Raw genomic sequence first — 18,854 nt, 5'->3', positions numbered from 1 at the left:
TTTATTTAACTTAATATAGCAATTTCTCCTTTTTGATGATGTTAAAACTAAGTTAAAATTAATTAATAAAAAATGAATAAGAACTTTGTATAAATATGAAAAACACAAGATATACAAGGTTTGCAATTCCCCTTTTAATTATCGTAGAGATATCTTTCCCAGCCTCAACGACATCCTCCACAGTCTGCACCTTGACCTCCTCCTCTGCCACCTCTTCGGCCTCCTTGATCAGGCTTCCTTCTAGAACGAGAGCCCCGAGCGCAAGTTCCTCCATGATTTCTACCTTCCCCCTTTTAACATTATCACGAGCGATAGCAACACCTTTTTTTTTGGAAAACAGCTTAGTGCCATTTCATTAAAAAAAAAGACTCAAAAGTGGGGAAAAAATACAAAAGTTTAAGATCAGATCTAGACAATTTCTAGATTTGACAATGAAACAATAATTGAATTACAAACAATAACAATAATCAATTAGAGCCTACAACGTTTTTACTTTTATTCTACTTGTGACCTTCTCAAACGAAATATCCCATCTGGCAGAGCTTTCTATTCTCTTCATTCCTTTCGATTCCTCTCCAGGATTGAATGAGTGCATTTCCATTTGAAGTTATATCTCTCCAAATATCTTCAGCGGTTCTACTTCTTCCACTATGAGTTCTTGAATTTCTTTCTTTCCAGATATTGTAGATTACTGCTCCAAAGTAGCATTTCAACATACTTACATAGAAGGATCTTCCTTTTGCTTTATTCTTCATCCACTCTTGGATTTCTTCCTATATTCTGGAAAGTTGATGATGTTCATGTTTGCAGCATACATCCTCCAGATTTGTATTACAAAAGAGCATTCCCCAAATAAATGATTTATGATTTCCTCAACTCATGAACATAGAACACAGTTGATATCAGGAATGTTTATGTATTTTCGAATTCTGTCTTTTATTGTCAACATTTTCCTGTATACCAGCCAGAGAATAAATTGACAACGAGGAATAATCTGTGGAGACCATATCACATTATGCCAATCTACCTCCTGTCCTCTTGTTCTAACCATTTCCCATGCCTTTCCTGTAATAAACTTTTCATTGCTTTCTGTTTTCCAGCATATTTCATCATTACTTTTAATTGAGTTGCTTCTTCCTCATTAGGTTTAGGATTCTATCACCTTCTAGAATACGCCTCAAAAGTGAATCACATTTACCTTCATAGACGTCTCTAAATGAGTACTTGATGTATTCTCTTCTAACTCTGTTTCCTTGCATTTATTCTTTGAATATAATGGGAATATTATCCAACCAAGGATCATGCCAGAATAGTACCCCTCTTCCATTTCCAATTGTGGTTTTCACCATTTGAAAGACATCTTTTCTTGTTTTAGGATTTTCTTCAATGAACATATCATTCTTTCATTGATGCTTCGTGTCCAGATACTATGTTCTTCTTTCATAAATCTTGTATGCACCCATTTGACCCATAGGGAGTCCGCTTTTTGCTCCAACTTTGGCAGCTTCAACATCAACATCTTCTTCATCTTGGAAGCGTTGAGCGACTGCATCAGCGTCTTCGATTCGCTCAGCTTCTACTATCTTGAGGGATTTAGAAATTTCGAGCAGTTGATGGGCGAATATACCCATTAAAGACTTTGTCTCATTGTGCAAATCGAAGGCGGTCGAGATCAAAGTTAAATACATCCTGGTCATCTGGTTTATGATCATCAAAACTTCACCTGAAATCCTCGATAACTCTTTGATTGCATTTCCTTAAGCTATGACTACATCAATAGTAGTATTTGCGTTCTAGGAAGTTTGCTCTTCTAGAATCTCCAACTTATTAAAGATTGTATTGATGCTATGCTGCATAGGCACAAGAGCTTCCATAATGAGGTGGCGGAGATTGATGGTTCCCCGAGAAGACTCCTCAAGGGAATTGGGGGCCGAAAAAACGATGTGAGAACCAGAAGGGACATAGCAGAGAGGGGAGGGACGAAGGCTTACTTGAATGGCAGACGACTCTGGTTCTTTATCTGAAAATGAGGCTCGAGGCATATTTATCATAGCTCGAGACTCGTCGTTTGCACCTTCAATTTCGTCGTGCATATCATTTATAAATCCCGACACCTCTTCAGAATTGAGAGTTTTATTAGAGTGGGATTTCTTGGATGAAGAAGGAGAAGATCGCTTCACTCTCGACGTCTTCTTATTTGATGAGATAACTTGAACAAATGAGGCCTTCTTAGAGACAAGAGTTGAGTGTTGCTCAACAGTTGAACTGCTCAGGAGCAAAGGAAGGCTCCTTCTCTGCATCTTTTGAGACTAGCTCCTCAACAATGGAGGACAGTTGCTGCTGCTCAGCTGTGATAGGAGGCTGCTGCTCAGCATTGTGAAGAGCCGCCTGCTCTTCAACTAGAGGAGTCTGTTGCTTAGCAATGTGAAGAGTTGTCTGCTCTTCAACTAGAGAAGACCGTTGCTGCTCAACATTGAGAAGATCTAAAAGATGAATCTCCTCAACAGACCGAGCAGGAGGAGGTTGTAATTTCTCAATGAACAGCTCTTCAGCATCTGAGCTATTCAGCTCAGCATCGGACACCCTCTTACGCAGTTCTTCAGCCTTGGACGACTCTGTGCCATAAAGAAATCGCAGAGCTGTTGAGCTGTAAGAGTCCATGATTAACTGTAGACGGTTGTTGACTTTGTTATATTTGGCCTCCCTTTGGTTGAGGATTGGAAATAAGGCACGTCCTTTGGCGACTGCAGCAACGAGCTCTCTTCGCTTGAAAGCCTCATTAACATCCTGGGTGTGGGTCCAAGCGAGGACCGGTTTCTCCAACTTGAGCAATGCCTTCCACTGCTTACTCACATTGGCACCCTAAATAACTTCATTGAACTTTGTAAGAAGTCTTATGTTGCACCATTGGTCAAAAGCTTCTATTCTCTCAGAGGCAGTGATCTTAACCTCCTCCATGATGAGGTTAGGAGATTGCTGCACATCCGATAAAGATTCGGGAATTTCATTAATGACCAAGGGTCTTTTACCCTTACTAACAACTTCAACAGGCTTGGGAGCAGGAGCATGTTCTCTGAAGACGATACCCTGTGCAACTCGAATTTCTCTCAAAATAGTTTCTAGAGAAAAGTCGGAGAAAGGAACTGATGCTGTTGGGATAGCCGCTTTAGGCTGAGGGGCAGTAGTCGGTTCTATAACAGGAGACTAAACAACCATTATCTCGGTAACTAGACTAACAGCTTTATAAGTCGTTGGAGCTGTAGGAGAGACAACAACGTCCCCTGTAGGTCTTTCTTCATTAGCACCAACTGAATCAACAGTTGGTTCAACAGTCGGTTCCACAACGGGAACAATAGAAGGATTACGGCCAAAAGAGTAGGTGTTACCTTAGGAGATGCTTCTGCTGTAGGAATTTCAACCGTCTGACCAGTAGGCTCGACATATGTAGGTTCTTCAGATTACTTCTCAGTAGACGTCTCAGCAGGCGCTATGTCCGAAGGTAAGATGGAGACTACCAAGGGAGGAAGCTCTACATAATATGAGTCCGCCAGTTTAGCCTTCTTTGCTACGGAGGCAACCTCAACAGTTTCTCCGACAGAAGTGTGCTTCTGTCTGGTGGTACTTGCAGTCGACTCCTACAACTACAACTTTCTCCTCTTCGCTGGAGTTTTACGACCAGAGGTAGTTAGGCGTTTAGACTGAGTGGTCGACTGTCCACTCGACTGTGGGACGGATGTGGTGGACCTGGCTTATTTAACCACCTTCATCCATAAGATATAATTTCCTAATGTGCTGCAGTTCATCACCCTGTTGATGTTGATATGGGAGTCCTTGCTCAAAGGCACCTGCAGGTGTCAAAGAACTTAGTTGAGTTGGACTGAGAAGCCCACTCTTTACTTCTTAGGCACAGAAACCATCAATCAAAACATAGAAAACAAGATGTACGCCCAGTTGATAACCATCCCCATTAATATGGCCACCATAATCCCAAATCTCTCCTGGGTGTAGGCGTCGAACGACCCTACCCTCCCTAAGGGACTTGGAGACAATATCACTAAGAAGACAATATTCCGACTTGAAATGCTTCTTCTTCCCATGAACCGCGACGGGACCAGAGATGTCTGAAAAGATAGCTTGTATTTCCGAGATATCCCCAGATGAAATCTCGTCAAAAGAGGTAAGACCTTCCGTCGGAAGCCCAAGGATCTGGGAAAATAGATCTTTAGAGATAAATATTCCAACACTCTTCACCTTTGCTATAATGGAGTCTTCGACCAGATTTGCGGATGCAAAGAACTCACGAACTTCCCGTTCGTGAAGAATGAAAGGACCGCCTAAGAACTTTCTAAGGTCAGAAGCCTCTAGAGATATGAACATCTCCACCATCGCCAACAGACCTGACGAATACACCGATTCGAAATCTACCTACATTGTGTTTTGAGAGAAAAAAATTATCTTAGACATCTTAGAGTTTAGATGAAGAAGAAACCGACTGATATTCTAGAGAGACTGCAGAGAGCTATTGATAGGATCGTCTTTATCGATAGAGACGGTGGTTTGGCTATTGATGAAGGCTTATGAAAAACGGTTTGAAAGAAATCCTGTTAGGGATTTAATTCACTTTCTATTATACGCAAACACTTGTAAACACTTGAAACAGATTCAAGGCGGAATTGTTTACTTGGGTTTGAAACTCAAGATGAAAGATGAAAAGATGACAGAAATGAAGAACACAACAGTTTGTTTATGGATGTTCGGAGAAACTCTCCTACGTCACCCCTTCTTCCAACCACCGGAAGGATTCACTATAATATGATTCGAATCAAATACAGTTTACACACACTTAGATCACTATTGAACAGAACACACTCTGTTCAATTTACAAGATGAAAAATATCACTCAGCTAAATGTGTTTTTTATTCTAGCTCTCTCTTGATTCACACACAATACAATCAGAAAGAATCTTCACAGTAAAAGGCTTGATTTCTCTCTCTGGAATAGCAAGCAGAAAATGTAGATTAACTCCTTTTAAAATCTGGCAGTTTGTAAGACAGATTGTCTGTTGTCTTTTAGATTTGTTAAATACTGAGCATGAGCTAACAGTCGAATCTTTTATAATGATACGTGGCACTCTTCCATTGGAAAGCCTCCATTGTACACAACATGTTATGAGCACAAGGATCGTGGTCGTACACCACTAGTAGTGCGCCGAATATTTCATCAGAGATGTACCTGCAAAACAAGTAATGTGAGGAAAATTCTCTTACGTGGCATTCGTTGGTTGGTTGCATATAGCTGTTGTACTGATCTTCACTAGAAAGTGGAGCAAGAGTAGGGTACAGCTATAGCACGTGGGTAGGCGGGTGCTAGCTTCAAGCATACTTCTTAAGCTGAGCATTATACGTATTTTAGTTAGACGGATTGTGAAAATCAGTCTAATGAAATTAAATTTCCCCGTCTAATAACAGAGTCCATTAGACCGCCTGGTCTAAATAGAATTAGACTTACGTCTAATTACAATCACTTTAGACTAATCTGAAGGAGTTAGACTTACGTTTAACTTTCACTTAATTAGACTACACGTCTAATTATCCAATAACCATTAGACTGCACGTCTAACTCCACTGAGTTAAACTGCACGTCTAATTCCGGTTCTACCTCAAACTTGTATAAAGGAGTTAGACTTACGTCTAACTTTCACTTAATTAGACTACACGTCTAATTATCCAATAACCATTAGACTGCACGTCTAACTTCACTGAGTTAGACTGCACGTTTAATTCTGGTTCTACCTCAGACTTGTTTGAAGGAGTTAGACTTACGTCTAACTTTCACAATCCATTAGACTGCACGTCTAACTCCACTGAGTTAGACTGCACGTCTAATTCCGTAAATATATTAGACTGCACGTCTAACTCCACTGAGTTAGACTGCACACGTCTAATTCCGCACATATTAGACTGCACGTCTAACTCCGCTGAGCTAGACTGCACGTCTAATTCCAAATATATTAGACTATCCGTCTAATTTCATATACATTAGAATATCCGTCTAATTGCAAATATATTAGACTACACGTCTAACTCCGCTGAGTTAGACTGCACGTCTAATTCGGGAATTCATTAGACTGTACGTCTAACTCCATTGAGTTAGACTGCACGTCTAATTCTGTGCATTCATTAGACTGCATATCTAACTCCGCTGAGTTAGACTACACGTCTAATTCTTTGCATCTAATGCCAAAATCGGTCTAATGACTCTCATTAGAGCCAAGTCTTATGAAATGTGATTTCGATACACCTGCATCAAAACTCATAAGTTATTTCATCATCAAAATCTCAATGGTTAAATTATTTCAACACTTAGTTAAAATAATTTGACCCAATAATTTCCCCCTTTTTGATGAAGAAATTGAAAACCTGCATATATATACCAAAATATGCATTCATCATATAAATAAAACAAACCCTTGTTCACTTACATCAAACTTCCAAACACCAATATTCAGAAAATTATCAAAGAAACATTGTTTGAAGGACTTAAACAGAGTAGAAGAAAAGAGATTATTGTTCTTCCCTTTTAACTCGAGGATCGGTTGGGCTCATGTCTTGGCCGGTTAACATGTTGAGAAAAAGAGGAAAGTTGCGTCCACCATGACCACTTCCACTTGATCTACCACCACGATCACCACCATTGGCACGACCTCATTGATCAACACCAGATAGCCTACTACGGCAACCACCACTATTTCTGCCTCCACGATCACCACCGCTTCGACCTCCACCTCTCTTGGTTGGTCTAGGATTATCATCGTTGCTTGGAGCTCGTCTGGATCTAGTGCCGATTGACACACCGTCACTTCTTCTACTTTACTCGCCTTGGGTTATTCGAGGTTGATCTCTTTCAGCATTAGCCTTTGCGTTCTCTTTTGCTTGAAACTTCCTTGCAATGGAGTCAGCAAATTCCTGTCGTTCACTATCATTTCTCCTTAAACAGCCCTGAATTTCCACCATATGATTCTTTACCAGACTGAATTCATCTAAAGTCTCTCTATGACGATCATCATTGATGTGCCTTTCAAGGTCCATCATTTCAGATTGACGGCTGAAGAGTTTCTTTTCAAACTTGGAGAAGTTTAAATTTGAGACATGAGTCTCATATGTGTTCTTCTTCAGGGTGTTATCCAATTCAGTAAGGACTTTGATAACCTCGGCAAAATCCCTTCTTTCTTCTTCCTGGGTGTTCAAGGCCTTTATCATGCTCTTCTGAAGAGATGAGAGCACATACTTCATAGACTTTAACAGTTTGTTTCCTTCAGTAGAGGATTCTTCATTTGATGAATTCTCTTGAGACTCTGCTGCCATACTCTGAATCGGCTCAAAGTTTGTATGAATCTGCATGGATTGCTCCGGTTGATCCTTCTCAGCTACCTTAGCAGCTTCATTCTGCTCCTCTTCTAACAGTTCATCTTCAGATCTTTGAAATCTCTCAAGCAGATTTCCAGAATAGTGAAGAGGAATGTTGATGTTTTCATGAACATTTCCCACAATAGTGTTGGGAAATAAACGGGGCTTTACAAAACTTGCGTGTTGATCATGTTCCTCCTCAGATGAGGAACTTTCTTCTTCAGCATTCTTATCTTTGGAAGGTTCCCCCCTCAAATCTGATAATCTCTGGCTGAGTTACCTCAGCCACTTTCTCTTGGGCTTCCTCTGTTCTCACAACAGAGGATATCACAACATTTTCTTCAAAAGGAGCTTTAGTAGTCTCCTCAATCACGTCTTCTTCAAGAACTTCTTCTTCATTTGTTATAAGAGCTTGTTCGGCTCTTGAACAATCACTTCCTCTTCTTCTTCATGAGGATTCTCTTGAATTGGTTGATCTAGAATGCGTCTCTCTTCAGCAGAAAGATTCTCGAATTCGATCTAAAGAGCAGCGTCTAGCTCATCGGCATCATTATCAGCATCAAGGATGTCCATCGGTTCATCATCATCAAATGGCTTTGCACCAGAGCAATTAGCGCCATGAACGTATCGGGAAGCAACCGAGACGTAATTGTCCATGATATCATCCAGCCTCTTTAACACTTTCACTTCAATTTCAGAACATTTCTCAACAGGGTTGAAATTAGCCTTTCTGGCTTCAAGAATTGGGAAAAGGACTCTTCCACATAGACATGCTTCAACGAGATCTTTTCTTTTCAAAGCCTCAGCTACCTCTGAAGTTTTAGCCCACTTGAGAACTTTCTTCTCATTGGCTACACACTTCTTCCACTCTCGGGTTATCGCAGAATTTGACATGGTTTCATTGTACTTGGAAGACAATCTTTCCAGGGACCATGATTCAAAAATTTACAAATTTTCAGCCGCAATGGCCTTAACTTGATCCAACACGAGGTCAACAATGCTTGTTGCCTCCGATACTTCTTCAGGAACTGGAGTCGCAATATCTTTACATTTTCCAACAACCTCGACGGGTTTTGGAGCAGGTCTGAGTTCACTGAACACAATTCCACATGTCTGTCTTGCGGAACGCATCAGTTCGTATGTCGTTTGGGGTTTCTTACATAGCTCGCAAGGAGCTCTACTCGAGTAACTTTTCCGGCTACTAAAGAGTCTTTTACAAAAGATTCACCATCAACAAGGGTGAGAACAACACCTTGTTCTGGTTGAGCACTTTCTGTAGCACCGGCGGCTACATGATCAGGTTGAACAACAAGAGACAGTCATGTTAGCATTTTCATCATTTGGACCAGCTGACTCAACAACGGGCCCTTCAACAGATTCTCTTAAGGGAGAAAAATGGATTCATCTTGTTCCACTACAGGAACATCAAACTTAGGCACAACGGCCAAAGATTTAGAAGAGGTTACCTTCAATGATTTAGACGCGCGGGGCGCCTTCGTCTTCTTTTCCTTTGAGACACCGGATCTCGAAGGCTTTCTCAAAATAGTTGATGGAGTAGATAGAGAGGACATAGGAGTTGCAGCAAGTACGCCTGGACCTTGCCTTAACCTTGAATCGACTGATTCGGAGTCATTCTTGGTTGAATTTTTCAGACTGGAGGAACTGGCCTCCGATTCATTCACTGTTTTCGATCTTTTTGCCCCTGTAGACATAATAGAAGCAGACGGTTGTTTGGATCGGGTAGATGGCTTGCCACCTGTTTGATAACTAGATGCACTAGAGACACATTATATGTTGTTCTTCATCCTTATTAGGGTACTAGCGACTATAAGGGAAGGGAATACCCTTGGAGAGTTGATCTGCTCTGGTTCACCCACGGGAACCCCCAAATGCTCCATCAATCGACTCAGTTGAGCCGTATACGTTATGCTTTCCTTGTTTGATTGATAGATCGAAAAGCAGAGATTCTGGAAAAGGGTAGATGCCCAGTTTACTTGGATTCCCTTTGAAATAGCGCACATATAGTCAAAACGGTCTTGACTATAGAGATGGAAGGAGCCAGATTTCCCTTGTAGCGCTTTTGCTACCATGTCGTTCAGCAAGATGAAGTGGGGTTTGAGTACCTTCTTATTTCCATTAACATGAATCATCGAACCATCAACAGAAAAGGTCTTCTTCATCTCTTGCATGACTTATGATGAAAGAACCAAGTCGAAAGTGTGCCCCTCCATCGGAAGTTCAAAGAACTCCGCATATACGATTTCATCAAAAGAAAACTCCACGCTGTTGACGGTTGCTACGATGGATTCACCCACCATAGTTGCAGATTTGAAGAACTCGCGAACTTCTTTCTCATAGAATATGAACGGACCACCGAGATACTTCCTCAACCCAAAATACTCTGGGGTTCTAAACATATCCACCACTTCCGGTTGATCAAAAGTGTACACCGATGGAAAATCCACCTACAAAGTACAATGACCCAAAGTGATTTTCTTGTTCACCATTTTCGAAAGAATATGAACCGACACAAGATTTCAGAGAGATTTAGAGAGAGAAATGCAAAGAAAACTAGGGTTCTTAAGGATTTCGAGAGATGAAAAACTTTCAAACTCATGCACTAATGTCCTTATATAGACAGAGAAGAGATACGCAGAATAACCGTCACTTTTTTCTTAAGGGTATGGCCCATCAATAAATGTTAGACGTCCTTTTTCAAGGAGTCATCATTAAAAATGAGGGTATATCAGTCATTTTCTCTAAACTTGAAAGACACGTGTCTTCATGTTGATAAAAGATGACTGTTTAATGTTTTGAGCGGGAAAACGGATATATCCTCACGTGGGACAGCTGTCCTTGATCAGTTTAATCGGCACGTAGTTAGACGTTTTTCTTACAGTCAAAAATCCATATAACTAAACGTCTATTAGACGGATGGGTCTATTAGACGCATACGTCTAATTCTGTGTTGTAAAGCAATACGTCTAATGTCTATTAGACGTGTACATCTAATTCCGCATAAAAACCACGTATTAGACGTGTGTTTGATTAGACGTGAGCATCCTCTTGCTCATGACGTAAAAACGTCTAACGTCTATTAGACGTGTCCGTCTAATCGCGTAGGTTTAACACCTCAACATATAGACTTAGATGTATAGATTTTGAGCAAAAATACGTCTAAGTACAAACCGTTTCTTTTAGACACACTTGTCTAATAGACCGATTAAGAATATTCTTCTAGAGGGTATCCTTACTTCCAAAGTAATTTTTCCTCTCATTATGTATATGAACCGAAGGGTAAAATAGACAGTTTTTGTGGTCCAAAGACCAAAAACATTTTTAACAAATAAAAACATTTATCTACTAGAATGGAAAAGGCCATTGTTAATCTTCCAGACTGTGTACTCAAAAGAGTATTCTTTTTGCTTCCTTCCTGCAGTCCTCCTACATCACCTACAAAAAAACTTTTTACACATTTTGGTACACATACTCAATTGGGTCCTCGATCAATTAGTCCCTTAGGAATCCATATTTGAGTTATTCTTATGGATTTCCCGTTTTGTGTTGTGATTAATGCATAAGATTTTGACTTAGCAGATGACTTCTTGCTAGCCACTGATCCTTTAGCTTTTGAAGAAGATTTTTTTTTAAATTCCTTGACTTAGAGTCAGGTTTTAAATTGCCAGGCTTGTTAGCTGCTTCTAGCTTATTCTTAAGCTAGCTAATAGTAGGCGGAACATAAGCTATTTCATTTTTTAAAACAACTTCTTCATGAATAGGATCAGATTCAATGTCAGTCATACTCCCTTTGACAAAACTTATTGACTTAAGCTTGTCAGATGAGTTGGACTTTTTGCATGACAGGTTTTGGTCATTGCTATCAAATCCCAATCCGGATCTAGATCCAGCAGGTTTCAACATACTGATCTGATGTTTGACAGCCTCTCCAGACCTTGTCCATGCACAGAAAATATAGTTTAACCTTTTGTTTTCAGATGAAAGGGTTTGAATCTGTTTTTTGAGCATCTCATTTTCAGATGAGATATCTTCAATCTTCTTTTCAAAAACATTTGATTCTTAAAATTGAAACAGATTTGGTTTGTTTATATCTGGTGAAGATTTAGTTTTATTTAGGGATTATGCTAGCTTTCTGTACTCGATGACCATGTCATCTAGTGCATCTACCAATTGTTCCCTTGAAAACCTTTCGGAAGAGAAGTCAAATACCTCAGTCTTCTGAGTTCTTTCTTCATCTTCTCTATCAATGAAGCAGGACACCTCTTCTTCATCACTTTTACTGGATGAAAAGTAAAAAAAACCATGGCTACTTCCTCTGTTCTTCCCGTCACCTACCATAAGAGCCTTCATCTCTTTTCCATCATCCTTGGCATCTTCACGTTTCGGCTTCCGGCATTCCGATGCATAATGACCTTTACTACCACAGTTAAAACAAGTAACATTAGCTTTAGATTTTTTATTGTCATTAGAATTTGAAGAGTTTGAGTTAGAGTTGCTCTTCTTCATGTAGTCCCCAAACTTCTTCACAAAGAGAGACATGGCATCGCTGCTCAGCTACTGAGCTGCCATCTTCACATCCTGAGCGGTTGGTGGCTCTTCAGAAGTCACCAGCGCCTTGGCAATGATAACGGATGTGGGTTGATCTTCTTCCATCCTACAGTTCAACTCGAACTCATAGACCTTGAGATCAACAAAGAGATCAAAGAGAGAGATCTTGTTAAGATCTTTAGATTCTCTCATCGCCATTGTCTTTATGTCCCATTTCCTTAGAAGAGCACGCATGACCTTGATAGCAAGCTCCCGGTTGCTATAGGTCTTGCCTAGGATAGACAGAGATGAAACGATCTTGCTAAATCTGGTGTCGAAATCATTCATTATTTCACCAGGACGCATCTTGAAGCTGTCAAACTGTTGAGTGTCAACCATTATCTTGTTGTCCTCACACAATTGGGTGAGTCTGTCCCAGACCTCTTTGGCAGTATTGCATTCGATAATGTAGTTGAACATGCTGTCATCGAGAGATCTGTACAGAACATCAAGATCCATGTTGTTGAGGTTGTTCTGCCTCTTTTCATCAGCGTTCCAGTCAGCCTTCTCCTTATCAATCTTGATAGGACCTTCTATGACAACACTCCACATGTCGTCATGAAGAGAAGAAAAATGAGCACGAACTCTTTTCTTCCAAACAATGTAGTTTTCTCGAGAGAAAGTTGGAATGGTTGTAGCACTGGCATCTTTGGTTATGGTCGACATATTTCAGGAAAGGTTTGAGAATAGAAACAGGGCTCTGATACCAATTGATAGGATCGGCTTTATTGATAGAGACGGGGGTCTGGCTATTGATGAAGGCTTATGAAAAACGTTTTGAAAGAAATCCTGTTAGGGATTTAATTCACTTTCTATTCTACGCAAACACTTGTAAACACTTGAAACAGATTCAAGGCGAAATTGTTTACTTGGGTTTGAAGCTCAAGATGAAAGATGAAAAGATGACAGAAATGAAGAACACAACAGTTTGTTTATGGATGTTCGGAGAAACTCTCCTACGTCACCCCTTCTTCCAACCACCGGAAGGATTCACTATAATATGATTCGAATCAAATACAGTTTACACACACTTAGCTCACTATTGAACATAACACACTCTATTCAATTTACAAGATGAAGAATATCACTCAGCTAAAGGTGTTTTGGATTTTAGCTCTCTCTTGATTCACACACAGTACAATCAGAAAGTAGCTTCACAGTAAAAGGCTTAATTTCTCTCTCTGGAATAGCAAAGAGAAAATATAGATTAACTCTTCTTAAAATCTGGCAGTTTGTAAGGCAGATTGTCCGTTGTCCTTGAGATTTGTTAAATACTGAGCAGGAGCTAACGGTCGAATCTTTTAGAATGATACGTGGCACTCTTCCATTGGAAAGCCTCCATTGTACACAGCAGGTTCTGAGCACAAGGATTGTGGCCGTACACCACTGGTAGTGCGCCGAATATTCCATCAGAGATGTACCTACAAAACAAGTAATGTCAGGAAAATTCTCTTACGTGGCATTCGTTGGTTGGTTGCATATAGTTGTTGTACTGATCTTCACTAGAAAGTGGAGCAGAAATAGGGTACAGCTATAGCACGTGGGTAGGCGGGTACTAGCTTCAAGCATACTGCTTAAGCTGAGCATTAGACGTATTTTAGTTAGACGGATTGTGAAAATCAGTCTAAGAAATTAAACATCCCCGTCTAATAACAGAGTCCATTAGACCGCCTAGTCTAATAGAATTAGACTTATGTCTAACTTTCACTTAGTTAGACTACACGTCTAATTATCTAATAACTATTAGACTGCACGTCTAACTCCACTGAGTTAGACTGCACATCTAATTCCGGTTCTACCTCAGACTTGTCTGAAAGAGTTAGACTTACGTCTAACTTTCACTTAATTAGACTACACGTCTAATTATCCAATCACCATTAGACTGCACGTCTAACTCCATTGAGTTAGACTGTACGTCTAATTCCGGTTCTACCTCAGACTTGTCTGAAGGAGTTAGACTTACGTCTAACTTTCACAATCCATTAGACTGCACGTCTAACTCCACTGAGTTAGACTGCACATCTAATTCCGTAAATATATTAGACTGCACGTCTAACTCCACTGAGTTAGACTGCACGTCTAATTCCGCACATATTAGACTGCACGTCTAACTCCGCTGAGTTAGACTGCACGTCTAATTCTGAATATATTAGACTATCCGTCTAATTCCATATACATTAGACTATCCGTCTAATTGTAAATATATTAGACTGCACGTCTAACTCCGCTGAGTTAGACTGCACGTCTAATTCGGGAATTCATTAGACTGTATGTCTAACTCCACTGAGTTAGACTGCACGTCTAATTCTGTGCATTCATTAGACTGCACGTCTAACTCCGCTGAGTTAGACTGCACATCTAATTCTTTGCATCTAATGCCAAAATCGGTCTAATGACTCTCATTAGAGCCAAGTCTTATGAAATATGATTTCGATACACCTGCATCAAAACTCATAAGTTATTTCATCATTAAAATCTCAATGGTTAAATTATTTCAACACTTAGTTAAAATAATTTGACCCAACAGCTATTTAGAGCGAAAACGAATATCTAGGGTTTTAGAAAACTCAAATAAAAGATGAGACGTCTTAGGCGTGCAATGCACCCTTTTATAGAGTCGAACTGACACGTGTTTTAAAAGACATAATTAAACGACATCATTAATTAAAAAATTTAAAAGACAACATTAATGATATGCGTGTGGTAATGAACCGACAGACGTGAATGTAACATTTTAATGACATGATAGACACATATCTTCGTGTTATTCGTTATTGAAGATATTTATAAGATAAGATCAAATAAGTATTTCCCTCAAATTAATTTGAAATGTGTTCGTTTTAGTGTTTGAGAGGGAAGATAAAACGACAACGCATTAATAAATATTAATACAGCTATCCCACTCGGCTTAAGATGAGGCGTCTAAAAAACACTTGTAGATAGACGTTTGTTTGTGTTGTCCGCATACCTTGCATTTAAGCTAAATAGGACGTATGTTCAGAAGGTGTCTGCTGACTCATAGCAATAGTTGTGTCAGCAGACGTCTGCCTAACGTCTTAGCGTCTAACGAGACTTAAATTGCAAGTTGATTAAACACAGCCCGTCTGATACACATTGTCTTTAGACGACTATTTTGTTGAGCACGATTTGAGACATCCGTCTTAACACGTCTGTCTTATCACAGTTTATCAACAAATTTCCTTCTCAATTTGTACACACTACATTAAATTAATTTAGATCTAAAAGACCCAAAATATTTCTAAAGTAAGAAAACTTAGTCTCGGGGAGTGGTTTCGTAAAAATGTCTGTCACTTGTTGATACGTTGGCATATATTCCAGCCGAATATATTTCTGAGCAACATGATCCTGGATGAAATGATGATGGATGTCATATGCTTCGTCCGAGAGTGCAACACCGGGTTATATGTGATCGCGATAGTGCTGGTGTTGTCACAGAAGATAGGAGACTCGTCTGCCTGGATGCCAAAATCTCTAAACTATTGTTGGACCCACAACAATTGAGCACAGCAGCTGTCTGCGGCAATATATTCTTCTACTATTGTAGACGTGACAATAGACATCTGCTTCTTGTTAAACTAAGATATCAGACGATCACCAAGGAACTGATTAAATTGAAACTAGAATCCTTCAGATACCACAGTCCCACATTTTGAGTTTCCTTTAAATATTTTAAGATACGATTAGCAGGAATATAATGAGATTATTTAGGATTAACCTGAAATCTTCCACAGACGCTGACAGCAAACAAGATGTCTGGCCAGATGGTTGTTAGATATAGAAGAGATCATATGATTCCTCGGTAAACAGTTATATCGACAAACTGACCATCTTCATCATTGTCCAGCTTGCTAGACAAGTTCATGGGTGTAGAGTCAGTTGAACAGTTCTCCATGCTGAATTTCTTCAGCAATTCTCTGGTGTACTTTGCCTGATTGATGAAAATGTCATCTTCAAGTTGACGAACTTGAAGACCCATGAAGAACGTCAGATCACCCATCATGCTAATCTCAAATTTTATTTGAATTGTGATGACTTATTATTTGAATAAAAAAATAAGTTATAATAATTTATTAAAATATAGTATAATATTAAATAAAATAATATTTAAATTTTAAAATGATTTAAATTTAAATGATTTATATATATATATAATTAAATATTTTTAATTAAAAATAAAATTGTATTAATATTATAAATAATTTTTAATAAAATATAAAGAGGAGAAGAAAAAAATAAATAATAGTAAATATTAAGTACAACAAATTGTAAATGAAATAGTTATATGTAGTGGCGGACCTACTAGGGGGCCGGGCCTCCCCAACCTTAAATTTTTTTTTTAATATAATAATTGGGCCCCACATTTTTATCTCTGCTGTATGGCTCATCTCTAATCCATCCTTCTCTCTATTCCCTCATCTATTTTTTTCTCTGTCCTAATTTCTATTCATCCGATCTCTCATTCTCTCTAATCTCTATTTCTTTATTCCTCCAGGCACCAGCAGACAGCAATCTCTTTTTTTTCTCCAGGCACCAACGGCAGCAGACAAGAAGTTCAACATCATTTCATTTTATTTCCACCATCATTTCAGCTTCAAGACTCTCTTTCAAGCTTCCCTACAGTTTACGCTTATTACATGTTTTTCCATTGTCGACTTATTATTTGTACATTTTTATTTCAACATATTACTTATCATTGCAATTTGATTATTGAATGATTCATTATATGATCTGAAATTAGGTTTTATTTTTGAGTTTGTTGAAATCTGGTTTGAACTATATTTTCTTATAATTTTGATTACTATATAAATTTTGGATTGTAATTTGTAAATAATTTTATATAGTTTTTCCAAACCAATATACAATAGATTGTTTTTGGTAAGGCTCGTATGCAACAAATAAATGTATTTGTTAGATTTTATTTAGGGGCCTAGGGTTGTGACACATATTTATTTTATGTAGGATATGGAATAATTGAGAGGTTCTATAAACGAATTTGTACTTCTACAACACATGACCATCCTAAGCCTTCTCAATCAATTAATGAGTCTATTAATGAGTCTAATGTTACTGATCAAATAGAAAATCAATCACGTGCTGAATTAAATTTGGATGATATTATTAGTGATCCGGGATTAAGAAAACCAATTGAGAAATTTGATATTGCTATTCGAGATCAAGCTTGAAGAGAATATGTACTTCGAGGGCCTTGTCAATTAAATGGTCATTTGTATCCGAAAACATCTTTTGTTAATCATTAAAGGAGCTTTCAAGAAAATTGGTATCCAAAATATACATGATTAGATTATAGCATATCAAAAGATGCAGCATTTTATTTTTGGTGTTATCTTTTCAAGTCTATAAATAGAGAAGAATCCCTTTCATGATTAGATAACACCAAAAACAAAATGCTGCATCTTTTGATATGCTATATTCTAATTATGTATATCTTGGATACCAATTTTCTTAAAAGCTCCTTTCATGATTACCAAAAGATGTTTTCGGATACAAATGACCATTTAATTGACAAGACCCTCAAAGTATATATTCTCTTCGAGCTTGATCTCGAATAGCAATATCAAATTTCTCAATTGGTTTTCTTAATCTCATATCACTAATAATATCATCCAAATTTAATTCAGCACGTGATTAATTTTCTATTTGATCAGTAACATTAGACTCATTAGTAGACTCATTAATTGATTGAGAAAGCTCAAGTTGGTGATATGATGTAAAGTACAAATTCGTTTATAGAATCTCTCCATTATTCAATATCCTACATAAAAAAATAACTAAAAATAAATATTTGTCACAACCCTAGGTCCCTAAATAAAATCTAACAAATACATTTATTTGTTGCACATGAGCCTTACCAAAAACTATTTATTGCCTATTGATTTGGAAAAACTATCTAAAATTACTTACAAATTACAATCCAAAATCTATATAATAATCAAAATTATAAAAAAAATATAGTTCAAGCCAAATTTCAACAAACTCAAAAATAAAACTTAATTTCAGACCATATAATCAATCATTCAATAATCAAATTGCAATGGTAAGTCATAAGTTGAAATAAAAATGCACAAATAACAAGTCGACAATAGAAAAACCTGTAATAAACGTAAACGGTAGGAAAGCTTGAAAGGGAAGTTTGAAGGCTTAAAATGATGATGAAAATAAAATGATGTTGAACTTCTTGTCTGCTGCCGCTGGTGCCTGGAGAAGAAAGGTAGATTGCTGTCCGCTGAAGCCCGAAGGAATGAAGAAATAGAGATTAGAGAGAATGAGAGATCAGATGAAAGAGATGAGAGAATAAAGAGAATGAGAGATCAAAGATGGGCCATACGACAGAGAAGAAAAAATGAGGCTCAATTATTATATTAAAAAAAAAAATTAAGGTTTGGTAGTAGGTCCATATATATATATATATATATATAAATTATATTATATATATATATATATATATATATATATATATAAATTATATTATATATCAGGTTAAATGTTAATTTTATTTTTTTATAAAAATTTAATTCTTATTTAATTAATTAAAAATTACACATGATAAATTAATTTAATAAATATTACAAAATTAGTTAAATATAATATTTTTTTATTATATATAAAATGTTATATACATATAATTATGAAAAATAAAATTATATATATATATATATATTAAAAAATAAATTAGAAATATTTTTTTCTAGATTTCTTTCTCCTAATGAAAAAAGTTACATAGTAAGATATAAAAAACAAAAATATGAATCTACCAATATAACTTAAGTGTGACAAGAATCTTTATCTTGTAGACAATATCT

The sequence above is a fragment of the Impatiens glandulifera genome, chromosome 1 (assembly GCF_907164915.1).
Source record: "Impatiens glandulifera chromosome 1, dImpGla2.1, whole genome shotgun sequence".
Taxonomy (NCBI): domain Eukaryota; kingdom Viridiplantae; phylum Streptophyta; class Magnoliopsida; order Ericales; family Balsaminaceae; genus Impatiens; species Impatiens glandulifera.
Note: the sequence above shows the minus strand (reverse complement) of the source record.